This window comes from Anas acuta, chromosome 22 (assembly GCF_963932015.1).
Source record: "Anas acuta chromosome 22, bAnaAcu1.1, whole genome shotgun sequence".
Taxonomy (NCBI): Eukaryota; Metazoa; Chordata; class Aves; order Anseriformes; family Anatidae; genus Anas; species Anas acuta.
The window spans coordinates 5,777,808-5,793,718 of record NC_089000.1 but is presented as its reverse complement, the minus strand read 5'-3'; positions in this window follow the sequence as shown (position 1 = coordinate 5,793,718).

Below are 15,911 nucleotides of genomic sequence, written 5' to 3'. Positions count from 1 at the left end.
AGTGCCTCCAGGTAGCCCCGCTGGTAGTTCTGGTGCTCTGAAACAGCAAAGCTTTGGACAAAAGTGCAGTTTTGGCAGTTACATCTCTCCAAGTGCTATTCTGTGGCGTGGCAGCTGCCGCCAGCTCTGGCTCTGCTCCTCAGCATTCCAGCCTTGCCCCCGTAACAATTCAGCAGCAGTCATCTGAGGAAACAAAGTACTTTGGACTCCCTCCTCTAGGGTTTTCTGTCCTCACGGTGTTTTGTTGAGGGCCTCTGTTTTCATAGCGCCGGGATAGATGGACTCCTAAAATATACAGCCAATTACACAGCAGAATTTATTAGACTTTATTCTGGTGCACGTTACGTGGTGGGGGTGGGGAAGAAAGCGCCAACTCTGGAAGGAAACCCATAGCAACTGAAACTGTAAGTGTGAGGATTAGAAGTCCCCATAAATATACCTGACTTTGCCATCACTGTTAATTAAATGCAAGTCATGAAACACGGGCCCAGAGCGCGTCGGTGACAGGGAGCAGCAGCGTTCAGAGGCAGGAAGGAAGAGCAAGCAGGGGAACGGCTCCATGGCCTGGGGCTGAGAGGCAGAGCACAGCCAGGAGGGTTAAAGGCACGCAGGTGATTTAGAGCGAGCCCTCCCCAGCGAGGCAAAGGGGACTCTCCAATCAGTTATTAATGTTTCCTGTTTTATCTTCTCATCTTCGTGGGTTTAATTGTAAATTATCTGGCGTGCTGCGCTGCTCCGCTGTGTTTTCTTCTCCTGTCCCAGAGAGGCGATAGAGGAGGACGTGGTGATGCTAACAAGGAAGCCAGGCACGGGGAAGGCCTGTCCCCTCTCAGCTTTGCCTCAGGGCTGTGCAGCTCCGAACTGCGAAGCTCTCTGGGCCTCATGCTGTGATTTACTCAGCTTCTGAGGCCTTCTCCCCTCCAAATAACATGCCAGGATTGGGCTTCTAGGAGCAGCGGTGCTTGGCTTCCCTCCAGATACACGTGGCCCAGAGGGCCGTGTCTGAAAGACCAGGACGAGGTACTGTGTTAATTCAGCTCTCCTGTAAACAGCTTCCCCGTTTTCTCCCCCTTGTCGTTATTCAAGCATTTTTCCTTTCCCAGCTCCGTTTCGCCTTTGGTAATCTCCCCAGCATGTACTCCATCAGCACTCCTGTGGGGCTTCTGTGCGTAGGAAATAAAGCCCATAGTTCAGCACTATCCATCTAATATCTTCTGACTGGTTTTAATCATAGCATTTTCCATTTAATTGGGAAGGCAGGCACACTTTGCATATTAATACGGCACAGCCCGCACCTCCTAAGCATTAAAAGCAGAGATGTCTGGGATGTGCTGTGCAGCGGCTGTGAACCTGCTGGGCGTCTTTTAGCATCTCTGTGAATGGGATATTTTCAGCAGGGCTGGTTTCTGCCCTCCTGGTGGAAGTCCATTTGAAAAAAAAAAAAAAAAAAAGGAAGGAAAAAAAAAAAAAGAATTATTCCCTCAAAAAATTATATGGATTTCAGCCATTTAAATAATTGGTCTGTAGGCAGTGCAGCCGTTGCTCTGTCTGTTGTGTCCATTGTCTTTCCTAGATCACAACACTGCTGGTCCCATTGTCTATTGAGGACAGCCAAAGGGGAATATATCATCTTCCCTCCCTTCAGAACTGTTGGTCGTATAGCTCTTTCCCCTTCTGTGATCCATCTATTTTCATGAAAGACCCATTCTTTTTCTTCTTGGCTTCGTATTGCCACCCATCGCTGAAGCCTGTCTGTGCAAAACCAATAGTTTTGTCTTCATTTCATTGTGGTTTTCATGACTCTTTCTTCTCCTTGGTCAAAACTTTCCTCGGGGCAGGCAAATTGGTTTGGATTTGGAGGCGGTCTCAGTAGGTCTTTTATGGTGAAAAAGCTTTTCAAGAACACGCTCACACGCACCTTGCCACGTGGAAGGCAAGGAGGGGAATTCTTACCGTGATTTGCTATCAGCATCAGTTGGTGGTGTGTTAGATGCTGTACAGAAAGATAGCAAATGTGCAGCTCTGTTAGAAAGAGGAGGTGTTTGCTTTAGATTCCAGACAGGTCCTGCTTACAGTTTTTGTATTCTCTTGTAGTCTCCCTGTCTCCAAAGTTTTTGGTATACGTGGTATATATCTTTAAGGTTCCCGTTCAAAGTTAGGAGAGAAAGAAAACTGATGAGCTGAGTCTGTTCTGACATTTGCATTTATTTCCATTATTCACAAGAGCACAGATCTAGAGCCCTGCCATCTCTGAGAACAGTTGCCCATGGTTTTGTACGGCAGATGTGAGAAGAGAGGTGTGCATCAGGCAGTAACTTGCAGGCTGTGTGTGGCAGGGATTTTATCTTCCTTTCTGGTTGAGGCACACTGGCCACAGTGCTGGGTCCGTGTAATTTGTGTTGATCAGCTAAGCCTCCCTGCTTCTCCATTATTCCTGTTGAAGCCTTCAGGAAGCACCTGGGTTATTCAGCACCAAAGTGGCTTCCACTTCTCCTGGAAGAAGTCTGGAGTGCTCGGGTGCTGCTGCAAAGCTCGTTAGGCTCCCAGGCACTGGCTCACAGCTCCGCAGAAGTGCATAATGATGGCCCCGGGGGAATGGTGTTCTTAACTGGGGATTGTAGGGTACAATCTAATGCTTTGTCCTGCCTTGGTCACTGTGATCCCAGAGCCTCTGGGATTGGTTTGTGCTCTGATGCCACACAGAAACCCGTTGGGTGGGCACTGAGAAATGTTTGTGTATTTAGCTTCCAAGCTTGAGAGGATAAGACAGATGAGGCCAGATGAAAAATAGATTGGCTTTGATTATAGATTTTAATCACCTCCAAGGCGATGCAGCATTTCAGCTTTCAGGAAAATCACAATATGTGAGCCAGTTTTGTCCTGGTTATCAATAGGTTCAAGAGACTACCAGCAACCACAAATACGTACTTTTGCTATTTGTGTTTTTGCCATTCTTCAGTGTGGCAGCAACCCAGAAAGTTTCCAGGCATGGCTGTACCTGGGACCTTCTGGAGGCTGGTCTCTTGCGAGCTGGTGTCGTGGGAGCTGTGACTGCTCCGGGCCCCAGTGTGTACCACGGAGAGGTGATCCAGCAGAGGCACAGTTTAATTATAGAGGGAAAGCTAGGTCAGGAAATCTAGCTCTCCAGAAGCTGGTGGTATGATAGTAGAGGGCAAACAGAGCCAGATCTTGCATGCTGCATGTGTTTTCCTTGCTGATCTGTCATTGCTCCTGCAGCCTGTCAGTAGTCCTAGTCACTCCTGCTTTTCTGGTCTAGTAAGAGCTCTGTCATTGCGTCTCTGTCTTGACCTACAGTTCCCTGTAGACTTCATAATTACGTCCTTCTTTAAAACAGACATCACTTACCATGCCAGAAATTGTCACGGCGTGGGGGAGTAGATCAAAATCCATTAGGGAACAAGAGGTGACTGGATTCATTTCCACCTGAAATTTCAATTAAGCATTTCAGCATAAACCAAACCTAGACAGAATGACTCTGTTTTTTGAATTTCAGAATTGGTTTGTCAGGAAGAAGTAGATGGAGCTTTCCAGAGTTTAAAAGTGTACAGCAGCGCTACAGACAGCTAAGTAGAGCTGTAGATACCTGTAAGTATTTCAGATGCTGAAAGCCACAACTATGTAGAGGTTCTCCTCACGTTAATTTGTCTGCTGTGTCTGAAAGCTGGGTCTCCCAATGGAAACAGTCAAAACAGATTCTTCTACTCATTGTTGTTTCAACTAGAAACCCGCTCGTCTTTGCGTTTGTTGGAGCTAAACTAGTTCCCAAGATGATATTGTGGCACGTGTCTGCTAGGTGTCTGGTTCTCCAAAGCATCCGAGAGGATCAGTGATCTGTAACAGCGTGCTCAAGGTACATGCATATGCATCTCTGGACCCTTTTTTGAATATCTGATTGATACTGAACACCACGCGGGGAGGCATTTCCTACAGAGGAACCACGGCTCACCCATTACCGGTGTTCACTGTGTGCTTTCTTTTATGGAGAGGGGCCAACAGCCAGCCCCATCATCTGTGTTGTCACAGACATCGTGGAGAAGAGTTGGGCTGCGAAGTGCCTAACCCATTTCTGAGCTCCTCCGAGCTTTGCTGTGTCCATGAGTTGTGTTCTTTCTGAAGCAGCAGCTAGCAGTTCCCCGGTGCTGCCGGCGTGGCTGCATCCCAGCGCCTGTTGGGCTAGGAAGCTGGAGGCTTGAGCTGAAACCTGCCAGCTGATTGCCAGTAGCTTTGGGGAGACAGCTGGCTCTCTGCGGCTTACCAGCAGCAGGCGGAGTGTGCAGATACCGCGCCTCCAACCCTGGAAAGCATCTGCTTGCAGCACCGCTGTGGAAACAGAGGGATAATACTGCTGGCATCCTGCACCAGGCAGGAGTGGAGAACGGAGGAAATTTTGAAATGGCAGTTGAGCTTTTTGTAAAGGAGCTTTGGTTTCCACTGCCTTTTAAAATTTTCTCTCTCTCTCTCTTTTTTTTTTTTTTTCTTCCCCCAGATAGTTCACAGGTCTGGACTATTTAACACTGACCCCCAGTGAGTGAGCTTCTCAGAGTAATTTGGAGGTTTCTTTTGTTAGGGGATGTTAGCCAGAGAGGCCTTGCGTGGCCTTTAGCGTGCACTAACATTGAAGACAAGACGTGTTTCAGAAAGAGGAAGGACCTGGGTGTCGCAACACCTCCAGCCTTCCCCTGTTTCTGCCACTTTCTTGTTCCATATCCCCAGGAGACTTATTTAAACAATTTTCTTCATCAGTCTGTAATAAAGCACAATCACTGACCACCTGCGTTGCACTGGAGTTGTGACACAGCTATCAAGGGCCTGTATCAATAGCTGGAAGAATGACAGAAGTTAGAGAAACATTACATTTCTTATTCTCCATGGACAGAAAAGAAAGGAGAATTGTAGAGGGTTTTTAATGGTTTTTGTTTTGTTTTTCTTATTTTCTATATTATAGCGAGACCATGAATTGCCCTGAAAGAGCACAAGCAGCTGTTCCTAAGGCTGGAAGGCATTAAAGAGTCGGGGGGGTTCTTGTCTTTAGCACAGTGTGGTTTTTGCAGTGGTTGTTGCTGCTTAAAAGAGGCTGGTAGGAATATGGCACTAGCAGACTGGTGCTTCTGGAAGTCAGTGCTGGGAAGGGGGGCTACAGGCAGGATAGCAGAGATCTTCGGCATTTCCTGGGCTATGAAAATAGTTCTGAGTTCTGTTCTTTTGACTGGCAACAGGAGTAATTTGCCTTCTTATTTATTAGAGACTCGTGAGATGGCTGGGGGAGAAAGCAGAGGGAGAGAACGGCTAGAAAGCAACCGAATCAGCAGCTTCATCAGCAGCTTGTTACTGCGAAACACAAAAAGGATATCCCAAAGATTTAGGGACTGAGAAGCCAGTGGACTGCTTTGAGTCCACTCAATGTTTTTGTTGGACTGGAAGTCCCACGCTCCTGGCCCCTGCCACGCACATCTTCTTGAACACATCCTTCCACGTTGTGGGTGTGTGTACATGAAATGAGATGTGTCCTGTGTGTGTGTACATCCCCACGCACACAGAGCCGTGTACAGAAGCCGTGCAGATTTGGGGGACAGCCTCGGGAGTCCCTGGAGAACAGGCTGTTATTGCACTTATTTTGTGTCACCCTCATTTCTAATCAGACACACACACTCGCGCACACACCTCTCACTGGCTCTCTTCAGCCCTGTATCTATTTTCTTTTATTATCCTGGCAGGAGACGAGCTTCATTAGGGGAGCGGAGTCTCTAACAAGGATGGGGAATGGCAACAACAAAAGGATGTAGCAATATAAAGTTATGTCAAAAAACCTTTACAAGAAAAACGGCTGACATTAGAAACGGTGTGCATTAAAAATTCAAGACGGTTGGAAGCAGGGGCAGGACTGGAGAGAGAGAAACAAATAAATACCCAGGCTTTAAACTAATAAATCCTTGCATTTGGGAAATGCATCAAACCCTGCATGCTATTAAAACCGGCTTTATTTCTATTATTGTTAATAACAATGATAAATATATTTTTTTCTTGGATCTCAGTGTGGGCTATCTGCATTTTAAATACACACTTAACTGGCTGAGCAATCTTTGCCTTGTACAGTTTGCTGCTAATATTCGGCAGCTGGGAAGGCTGCTTCGTTGTGCCTGATGTGGAACTGGCTAACTGGACCCAGCAAATCATTTTGGCTGTTCCCTGAGCAGCAGCCCCAGTTCAGTCAGCTCCGTAGAGTTACGCCAACCCACCCGCCCTGTTTCTTTTGGCTGATCAGATAATCTGTCAGTCCGGCTACCCCTGGTTTGGGGTTTGTTTCTTTTCCACCATCAGGCTCTTTGCGGAGAATCCATTGACCCAAACGCAAAACAGCCCTAGGCTGACCTGTGGGTAATAGATTAATTCGTTTTCACAGGGAACTGAGAAATCCAAATCTGTGTGCAAAGGGAGAAGGATTTGGAAAGGAAAAGTTAGACTGCTGTGCTCTTGAAGCATTAGAAAATCAGGATTTTATTCTGCTCTGGCCCTGAAGGTCTCTAACACATACTTGTTTCCCTCCTCCCCTGTGAGCTGGCCAACACACCCGTACAGGATAAATCTGGATCCCGAAGTCCTGCAATTAGCAGAGCTTGAAATCAGAACTGCCACTTGTGTCACCTGCCTCTAGAGAGCTGAAGACCTGGGTGCTGGGCAGCAAGCTTCTTTGTCACCATGCAGGTGAGCCGCACACCTTCGTGGTTTGCTGTGTTCCCCTAATTCTGGACATTCAAACCCTGGGTTCTCCAGCCTGCTCCTTCCCACCTGCTCTAAATTCATGCTGAAATTACGATTGGTCCCCCCCAGCTCCTCAGCCAGAACCTGCAGCAACAGACGAGCGTGCCCGATGTTTTCCAGGACCTCTCGTGGTGCTGCTTTATCTGCTTCTCGGGGTGTGTTAGCAGACGCCGATGGGTTACAGCACCGCGTCTGGATTTCCTGCGGGCTGGGGACCTGGCTTCCCAGCCTCTCCTTTGTGTCAGGTTTCTCCCACTTTTTACGAGGCTCATTCATGCTGTTGTAATTACAGACTTTTATAGACTTTCACCAAACCAGTTCTACCCACCTTTGGTTTGAAATGCAGTTAAACAAAACGCGGCGATGCACAGAGGTTACCGGTGCTTCTTGGGAGTGTCGGAGGTTGGGCAGGGTGTGGGGGCAAAGGGTTCCCCCTGTCTGAGAGGACAGCTTGCTTTTGTTACTTCTGTTCAGCTGCCATGAAAAAAGGGTGAGAAGAAAACTCCCAAAGTGGGTGGCAGGCTGTCACCCTCTCCTAAACTCTGGCAGCTTCAGATTTATTTTTTTTAAAAAAAAAAAGGTCCCAGGGAACAAAGGAGATGAAACGAGGAACCTGTTTCTTTGACACTTGCAGCTTTATTGCTTTAGACGTGGGAGCAGTAGAGCCATGCTTAATAAATCCTGGGATTTGGGAAGTATATCAAACTCTGCGTGGTATTAAAACTAGTTTAATGCTTAGTGCTACTGTCTGCTCTTCTTGCCACTTTCCAAGAGGCTCTCACAGTCTGCCAGGTGCGTTAACAGGTCAGAAAACAAGGTTCCTGCCCACAGCTCTCCTGGTAGCAGTCTCTCCCAGAGAATTCTCTCCCCATTCTTTCCTCAGCAGCTCGAGGTGGGATATTGCCGAGTTCCCTGTCTTGCAGCTGCTCGGTCAAGCAACAGAAAATCTCCCCTGGTTTCTTCTTGCCTTCAGGGGATGTATCGTGCCTTGACAGCCAAGCAGCCCACCACCAGGTTGGGATCTGTCGCCCTTCAAAGCCTGCTCTCTGTCGTGGCGGCGTGGCGAGGGAGTTATCCTGTTGTTTGGAAGTGGCAGTGGCAAGGGACAGCGGTGTGTTGTGGTTTGCTTAACGCCTCCTCCTCGGTTTCTTCACGTGACATAATGCCACCCAAACCAGAGGGAAAAAAGCTTTGTGTGCGGACAGACAGAGGAGCCTGGGAGCTGGGTCTTTTTCAGCTCCCTCTGTGATGTTAGTTCATGACCCTCTGTGTCCTATAATACCTGTGCATGTTTTTTCACTGCCCTTCCATGTGCAGCAGGGCAGAGAAAGGAGGGAAAGAAGGTGGTGAAAGGCAGCTGGGGTCACCCTGTTGACAGCAAAACATCCACTAAGAAAAAAATGTTCACTTTGAAACGCCGTAAAACAACCTTCGTTTCTGTGTTTGTAGTTGTGTGTATGTATGCGTGCAGGCGCTCTCTGTCTCTCTCACAGTTCTCCTCTTAATATTATTCATCCTTATTACATATCATTATTCTTTATTATGATTTATCTGCCATGCCACGACTTTATTATGATTTATACCCCTGCCCCCAAAAGAGCTTACAGAAGGCGTCACACGGCGAGAAGACAGGCATCCCTGCACAGGGGGAGGAACGTGGCTTTCTCCCTAAGCACGGAGTCTAACTTTTCTTCTGAGCTGTAATGAACCTCAGTTCTTGGCTTCAGCGAAAGGCTTTTGGTTTGCTTGTACCAAGGCTACAAATCTAGCTTTCACCCATGGTTATGGTCCCCAGTTCCTTTGCTGCTGAGCTTGAATAACTGCCAGCAGCGTCAATGGGAGCTGCCTGCTGCTGGAAATGGGGGAATAACGTCCCTACCTTCTCCTGCTTCTTCTAGATCTTGATTTTCATCTTTCCTATTACAGCAATTCGTTTAATGATTGCCCTTACAGCAGGCTGATCCTTGTTCTGGGTGGGGAGAAACTTCCCTGGGCTGCTCTGTAACAGCTTCGCCCTGCGCTGCTCTTGAAATCACTCACAATTTGGGGACGTTTCCACTGATCAAACCATCCCAGGAGGCAGCGTTACCTCTTGGGTTCATACGTGTAAGTGACAGTGACCCAGTAAACGATGCTGTCTGTGTTCCAGTAGCATTTTGGTGTTCACGTGGAGGAACCTTGACCTGTGACCTGTTTGTGAGCAAGGAGGTGCCCTCTTTTGTCAGCTGTGCTGCTTTGTTGAAGGAGTGAATTGCCGTGTCTTTGTTGAAGGACCTGAAGGAGGGAATTGCCATGTCTCCAGAACCTGGAAATTTGCTCCTCTCTTTGGTAAGAGGGTGCCTTAGCTCCCCAAACCAGAAATCTGAAGGAAGGAACCTGCTCTGCGGGCTAACGCCAGAATCTTCAAAGCAATGTAAAGGAGACCGGGGCTGTCTCCGAAGGAGCCTTTCAGAACTGAGTATTTGGGGAGCCCAAGGACTTGTGCTCTCCACTCCCTCAGACCTTTTAACTGGGAAAAAAATGTGTATTTTTGCAATACAGCAACTCCATTTTTTTTATGGTCAAGGCCTTAGTGCTTCATCCACATTAAAATTAACGTTGGGCCAGACTTTGAGCTCCTTTGGAAACATCAGTCAAGACAGCAGCAGGTAACAGGGAGAAAAAAGAGGGAAGATGCAAAACCACAGGAATAAGAGAACCCTGGACCTTTCCTTAAGAAAATATTGCTGTTCCCTTTGAAGTGACCGAATCCCCTTGTGTGCCCCTGCGTTTGCCTTCAGCATCTTACTGTGTCCATTGTGTGATCGGTGTGCAGGCTGTGCCACCCATAAAGCCCATCCCCAGCCGTGGCTGCATTCCCCCTGCCCTGCTCTCATCCCTCCCTCATTACCGTGCTCCTGTGACTTTCCTCTGAATGCACACAGGAAGTGGCAGAGCTGTCAGAAAATCTGCATTTCCCGGAGATGATGTTTTTCATGGCAAGGAAGGTCAGATATTTTTCGTGTGTGTTACGGGAAACCCATGACAACGATAAAAACAAAAATGCCCCACCCTCGTGCTTCGTTAAGGGCCGGGATTTAAATGGTCCTGATGAGAGGGATAATCACAGCTGGGGAAATGGGTCAAAGGCAGAAAGAGGAAAAACTTCGGAGAGCCGCTTTGGGGATGGGAATACAGCAGTGAAGTGCTGTTTGATGACATGGATGCTCACTTTTGGCACGGGTCATGCACTGTAACCTGGCATAAGTAATTTTGGAGGGTGGTCAGAGCAGTGTGCAGCCTGGTGTGCCTTGTGGAGCCCCCTTGGTGGTGGGATGCCTGTGCGGGGTAAAGGAGGAGTTAACCAAAACCTTCAAACGCAACCAGCTCCCCTGTGGCAGAGCCGAGGAAGCGAGCTCCGAGCTTAGGTTTCTGCACAGTGTTTGGGTTTTTTGATCTGGCATCCAGTTTGGATGCCTGAAGTTTCTAAAGCTGGCCTGGCGTGACTCTGATCCTATTTGAAACGTTGGCAAAACTCATGTGGAATTCAGCAATGCGAGGGAGAGCCGGGTTTCGGAGCACATCAGCGGTTGGGGACAGGGACTGTCATCTATCTACCCTTTGTCTGTAGGGCACCTAGCACGACACGGCCCTGGCGACAGGAGGCTCCGAGCCATAATGGCAATGCAAACAGCAAATAACAACGTTTTGTGAGGTGAGCAGGGCTTAGGGCAAGCATATATGTAAGTCGCATGCATGCATGTGTACGGGTAAGTGCCAGAGGCAGGGACTCGCAAATATTTAACCACAATAAACAGAGACACATTTTCTTCCCTTTTCCCGAGGAGCCGGCCATCCATCCAGCTATTTTATTTATTTATTAAATATCACTGGAGATAGTTCAGCAGCAGGGGCGCGCTGCTCTGTCTCCCGGCCGATGATTGCCATCAGGCTGGAGAAATCAGTCATTTCTGGCAAGAAAAAAAAATGTTCGGTGGGTTAATGATGCAGGGTAAATACTGACAGTGGCCAGTGGTCTGAGCACACCAGACATGACCTAAGGGAATCATAGATTCCGAGGGGGCTGCTGTGTCTCCGTAATGTGATTGCCTCTTTATAATGGCCTCAACTTTTTTTTTTTTCTTCCCTTTTTTTTTTTTTCCCTTCCCCTTTATCATTATTGACCAAGGAGCATCAGTGAGGCTGGAGAATAAATAGTTCCCCGATGGTTAACAACAGGCCCTCCACCGATTGCAAAGCCAGCCGGGCTCCAGCATCACGATAGAAGCGGGGGGCACCCCAGGAGGCTCCCCCTGCGGCTGTGGGGCGCAGGCTCCGGCACGGGACGCGGCCACAAACCCCGTCCCCTGCGCTCCCCCTCTCCATCCCCATCCCCAGCTCCGTCTGGGCGCTGCTGGCCGGGGCTGTTTGCACAACCTCCCCCGGCTGGGGCTGGCTCCAGGCTCCCGGGGGCGGGAGGTGCTGCTTTTCCAGCGGGTATTTGTCGGGTCAGAGGCTGCGCCGCCCGCCGGGCTCCGCGCCTCGCTCCCCGGGTTATTTATTGCCTCGCTCCCCGGCGGCAGCGCTGCGGCTCCGGGGCTGCTGCCAGCAACCCGCGGCGGCGGCGGGGAACCCGTCGGGGGGTTCCCGAGAAGCGACGAGGCCGTTTTTGTATCTGTGTGTCCCCCCCACAACCCCGGTCCCCATCCCGCTGCCCCCGCTCCCGGAGCTGGAGGCTCGCGGTCCCCCGGGGGCTGGTGCCGCCCGGGGCGTTTGGTGGTCGATGGGGGTGGAAAAAGGGGGGTGGGAGGCTTTTGTGGGGGTTGGTTGATTAAAAGCAGGCTGGAGCTGAGTTGGAGGGAAAGGAATCTAATCTAGTTCTAATCGGGGTTTGATTTGGTGGAGCTGCAGGCAGGGTTAGGGCGCAGCATCCCAGCCTCCAGCGTGGTCCTTAGGCTGAAAGTCCAGGCACCCCAATGGGCTCCTCCTCTCCTCCCTCCAGCACCAGGTAGTCCCAGCAGGGAAAATTTTGTCTTTCAGGCTTCTCAGTGCTTGCAGCCTTCACCAGGAGGTTGGGGAGGGTGTGCAGCCACTGAGTGCTGTGACCCCGTGGGCTCTGGAGTTGGGCAGAGCTGAGCTGGAAGGGGGAACTGCGAAAGGACGGGGCTGTAGCTCACCTCAGCACTCGTTCCTGAAGGTTAAAGGATGGGAGCGAGGCTGTAAACGTGCCCGTGATAGCCTTTGGAGAGCTGCAGGCGGTGTGCCTGGGCAGATAAGCTCAAGCAGTGGGCAGCCCGGCCTGGAGGATGGGGTCAGAGCCGTGTCACCCGGGCATGTACGCGTGCAACCACGCACCGTGCTGCTTCTGAAACAGAATTACTCAAATTCCACATGACGACACTGTTAGGTGATTTCCATTGATATTTCTGTTGAGTCACTCTATATAATTCAGAGTTTTAAGGTACAAATGAACGCAGTCCCTAGGCTGACCTTATCTGCTCTTACGGGCTGGGCTGTGTGCCGTGGGTACCTGTAATCTAACGATCTCCTAGTGCTTTCCAGATCTTCATTAACATTTCACCCTGATTTCAGCTTGTTTATTCCTTTGCATGCAGATTTCTTGTGCGCCGGGTCGGGTTGTTTCCCTTGCCAGCAGGCTGCGTGCGTAGGGTCCCTCCACGGCTTTCACCTCCGGGGTTGTGACGTGAGCCTGCTCTGAGCGATGCGCTGGGAACACCACAGCATTGGGGAGAGGCCCGGCTTTGGTTGGCTTGCTGGATGGAAATGCCCCTGCCTTGGGGAGGATTGCTGTGGCTTGTGGGGAAAATGGTCTTGTTTTGAAGTTTGTGATGGGGATTCCAGTTGGAGCTTTACCGTCGGTACCTTCCGCAGCAGTTGTCCCTCGGGTCGAGGAGATGTGCTGGGAACTCTTCTGGAAAGGGCAGGCAACTCTAGGGTCCCCTCACGGGGCAGCCACGCAGCTCACATTTCCCTTGCTAGGGCAAGCAGCTCACAACTCACTCCTGCTCCCGACAGCTTGACTTGTTAAGGTGCCTTCCAGAACTTAAACTTCTGTCCCTGCTTGCAGCGTATCAGCCTGCTCAAAACATGTGGGAACTAGCGAGCAAATGTTTCTCTCTCACGGTGAGCTCCGTCTCTCTCATCCTGATACAACTCCTTGGGCACAGGGGAATACAAGAAGCCAAGTAAGTATTATTTTGTTATAGTTCAGCTGCATTTCTTCCCTGGTGTTACCTGCTTGTCTGCGGATGCACCAGGGTCCCCAGGGCTCCTGAACACTTATTTTCATTTTTATTTCCCCATCTGTTGCCCTCACGTTCACTCCTGGGCAGTGGAAATGTACCCCAAAAACCTTTGTCTCCAGTTAATGGGGAGAGGAGAAAAGAGACTGTTAGAAACTCCTGGGATGTGCCAGGACAGCTGTTGATACGGGCAGGTCAAAAGAGACATGCACGTGGAGGGAACTTTTTACTCTGGAGGCAAAGGGGACTGCCCATGCAGGTGAGAAGGCCAAGGAAAAATGCTAACGAGTGCGAGGTGGTTAGCAGCAGTCAGAAGCTGCTAATTATCCCACGCTTCGGCTCGTTCTCATGGGAGCTGGGAAACTCGCTCTTTGATCCGCCTGGAGTTCATTTCATAATTGGATGGGGGTTCCAGGTGCTACCGCCGAGGGTTTTAGGGAGCTGATGGGAAGAGATAGTCGAATCAGGGGCCTCGGACGGTCACCGAGGTGTTCTCAGTGTTTTGCTAAAGGCAAACTACGAACAGCTTTCACCTTCTTGTCCTTACAGGGTTATTGAGAGGGCTCTTTTGTATTGGCTCTTGGACGCTCTTTTCTTCACCACAGTCACCCTTAGGGTTTCAACCTCTTTCCCTCCCGTTTCATGGAGAAGAGAGCCGAGTGTTTACTTCCTACTGCTTCGAAGCGGTTTGAATTGCATTAAGTTTGTACCTCATTGCTGCAGTTCTCTACGGCTAGCCCAATAAATAGATTTACTGATTTAGTGGCATTTAGTGGTAGCTGCTGCAGCAGCAAGGCTGGAGAGGGCTCCAAGAACATCAGGGGAAAGGGAATTTTGAATTTGTCATTGCAGATGACAAATGTTGAAAGCCTAATTCTGGCCGTTAGATCATTTCATGGGCAGCGCATCCAACCTAAGCAAAACAACTGGAGATGTAAAGATGTCATTTTTGCACTAGGTTGCTCATGAATGGGCTACGGCTCAAGATATTAGCAGAAATCAGCAGGAGAGGAAGAGTCACGCTTCCTGTCTGCTCCACGAGGAGACGAGCCCGCTCCCAAAACGCCCGGTCTCCCAGGAGCTCTGATTACAGACTCTCACTGCACTGCGGGTTCCTGCGCTGTTTGCAGAAGAATTTCTCCTGTGGCGGACTGGAGACTGATAGGAACCGAGGAAGAAGGTCGGCTAGCTATAAAAAAAAGTTGCAGAAGCACTGGTATAGTTATAGTACGTGGATATAACAGTGCGATCTCTGTTATTACTCCAAATAATGCCTTCTCTCATTGAGTAATACAAATAGGGTCAGCAAACTACCTCTCAGAACAGCTTCCAAAGCAGGAATTATGCAGTAGGCAATGGCTCCGTAATTGTGTTGGTGAACTGCTGAGTGCAGGCAAACCCTGGCTCCTCTAACAGTCCCAGGAAACATTGCAGAGGAGGGCATCAGTGCTACCAAAGGGCCGGTGGTTTTCTAAAGAAATGTTTTCCTTAGCCAGCTGTATAATCTGAAATTAGGCAATAGTGCCTAGACACCAGAGTGGTATATAGGGATGGGAAGTAGCAACAACCTCTTGAGGACCTCCTTATGACTTAAAAAGCCCAGCCACATGCATGCTGCGAGTGCTTGCAGCTCCATATTGGACAAAAAGCTGCATTCACCCAGCACACACACACACTGGTCAGTCCCACTTTGCTGTTGACCATGAGTCCTGTGTGGAGCTGTGTCCCCTGCCAGGACTGCTGACAGCGAGGGGCATGGGACACGCAGTCCCTGTCCCCAGTGGAGGGGAGGATTATGGCAAGCGTGCTTCTTTCCACCACCAAAAGAGGAAGGTACTGCACAGCTTCCTCGTTATTTGTAGGTGTATATGGCTGATCTGTGAGTATCTTAATGTGTGCATGTGTACGAACACACAGGTTACTTCTAGGAAGCACAACGTGTTGTATTCTGTAGGCTAATCCAGATTAGGATTTGATTTCCATATTCATTCAGTGAGAACATGACAATATTGTAGTCCTAATGAAAATCCTGCATATGTTGGAACAATGGCCATTCTTGCAGTCAAACACAGCAGTCCCTGGTGAGTTATACTGGCTCTGCTCTTTCAGGTATTAGCAGGGGGAAGGGGGAGAATCTTGTGCTCAATAATATATGGATCCTTAAAGATTTTTTTTGAGCGAGTAATAATTCTTTAGAAATTAAGCCTAATTAAAAGCAATACCTTACCTATAAATGCATTCAGTTACTTTGTCAAGATAATTTTATTTTTGTTTCCTGTGATGTTGCCTTGTGCATCCTAATCAGCGTTTTGCTGTAATTGTGATGGGAGGCCGGACCACCGAGACAGGCTCCTTTAAAACCTGGAAGGAAGCAGCAAGCGGTTGGACGGTAATAGACTTGAGTGTCTTCTGGATATTTACAGTGGATTAGGCTTTTTATTTTAGGGTCAGTGCAGCCTTAACCTGAATGCAGTGGTTTATGGCTAATGCCAGCATCGCTTCTGGGTGCAAAGCACATGTGAGAAATGTCTGCGTGCTCGATGTGCTTGAAAGGGGAAAGGGGAACTCAGAAAGATCTCTTCCCTCCACTGCTCACCCTCAGTCATTGATCCCAGCTTCCTCCTAAGTCTTTCCCGGGTAGTGAAAAATGAAATGTGTGATGGAACCCAGCTTTTTGCCCCTTCAGCTGTTGGCACATCTGTTATTCTGCTGAGGATGAGATGCGAGTTACCATCTGGCTGAAATGTTAGCGACTGAAATTCTGGCGACTGCCCCCGAAAAGCCAAGCTAATATTTCAGCAGCTTGTCTCTTCCCGGTCGGTATGCAGAGAACCTCAGGTTTGATATTTTAGCCCTTCTTGTCTTTCTGAGAGCACAAAGCAAAGCCAA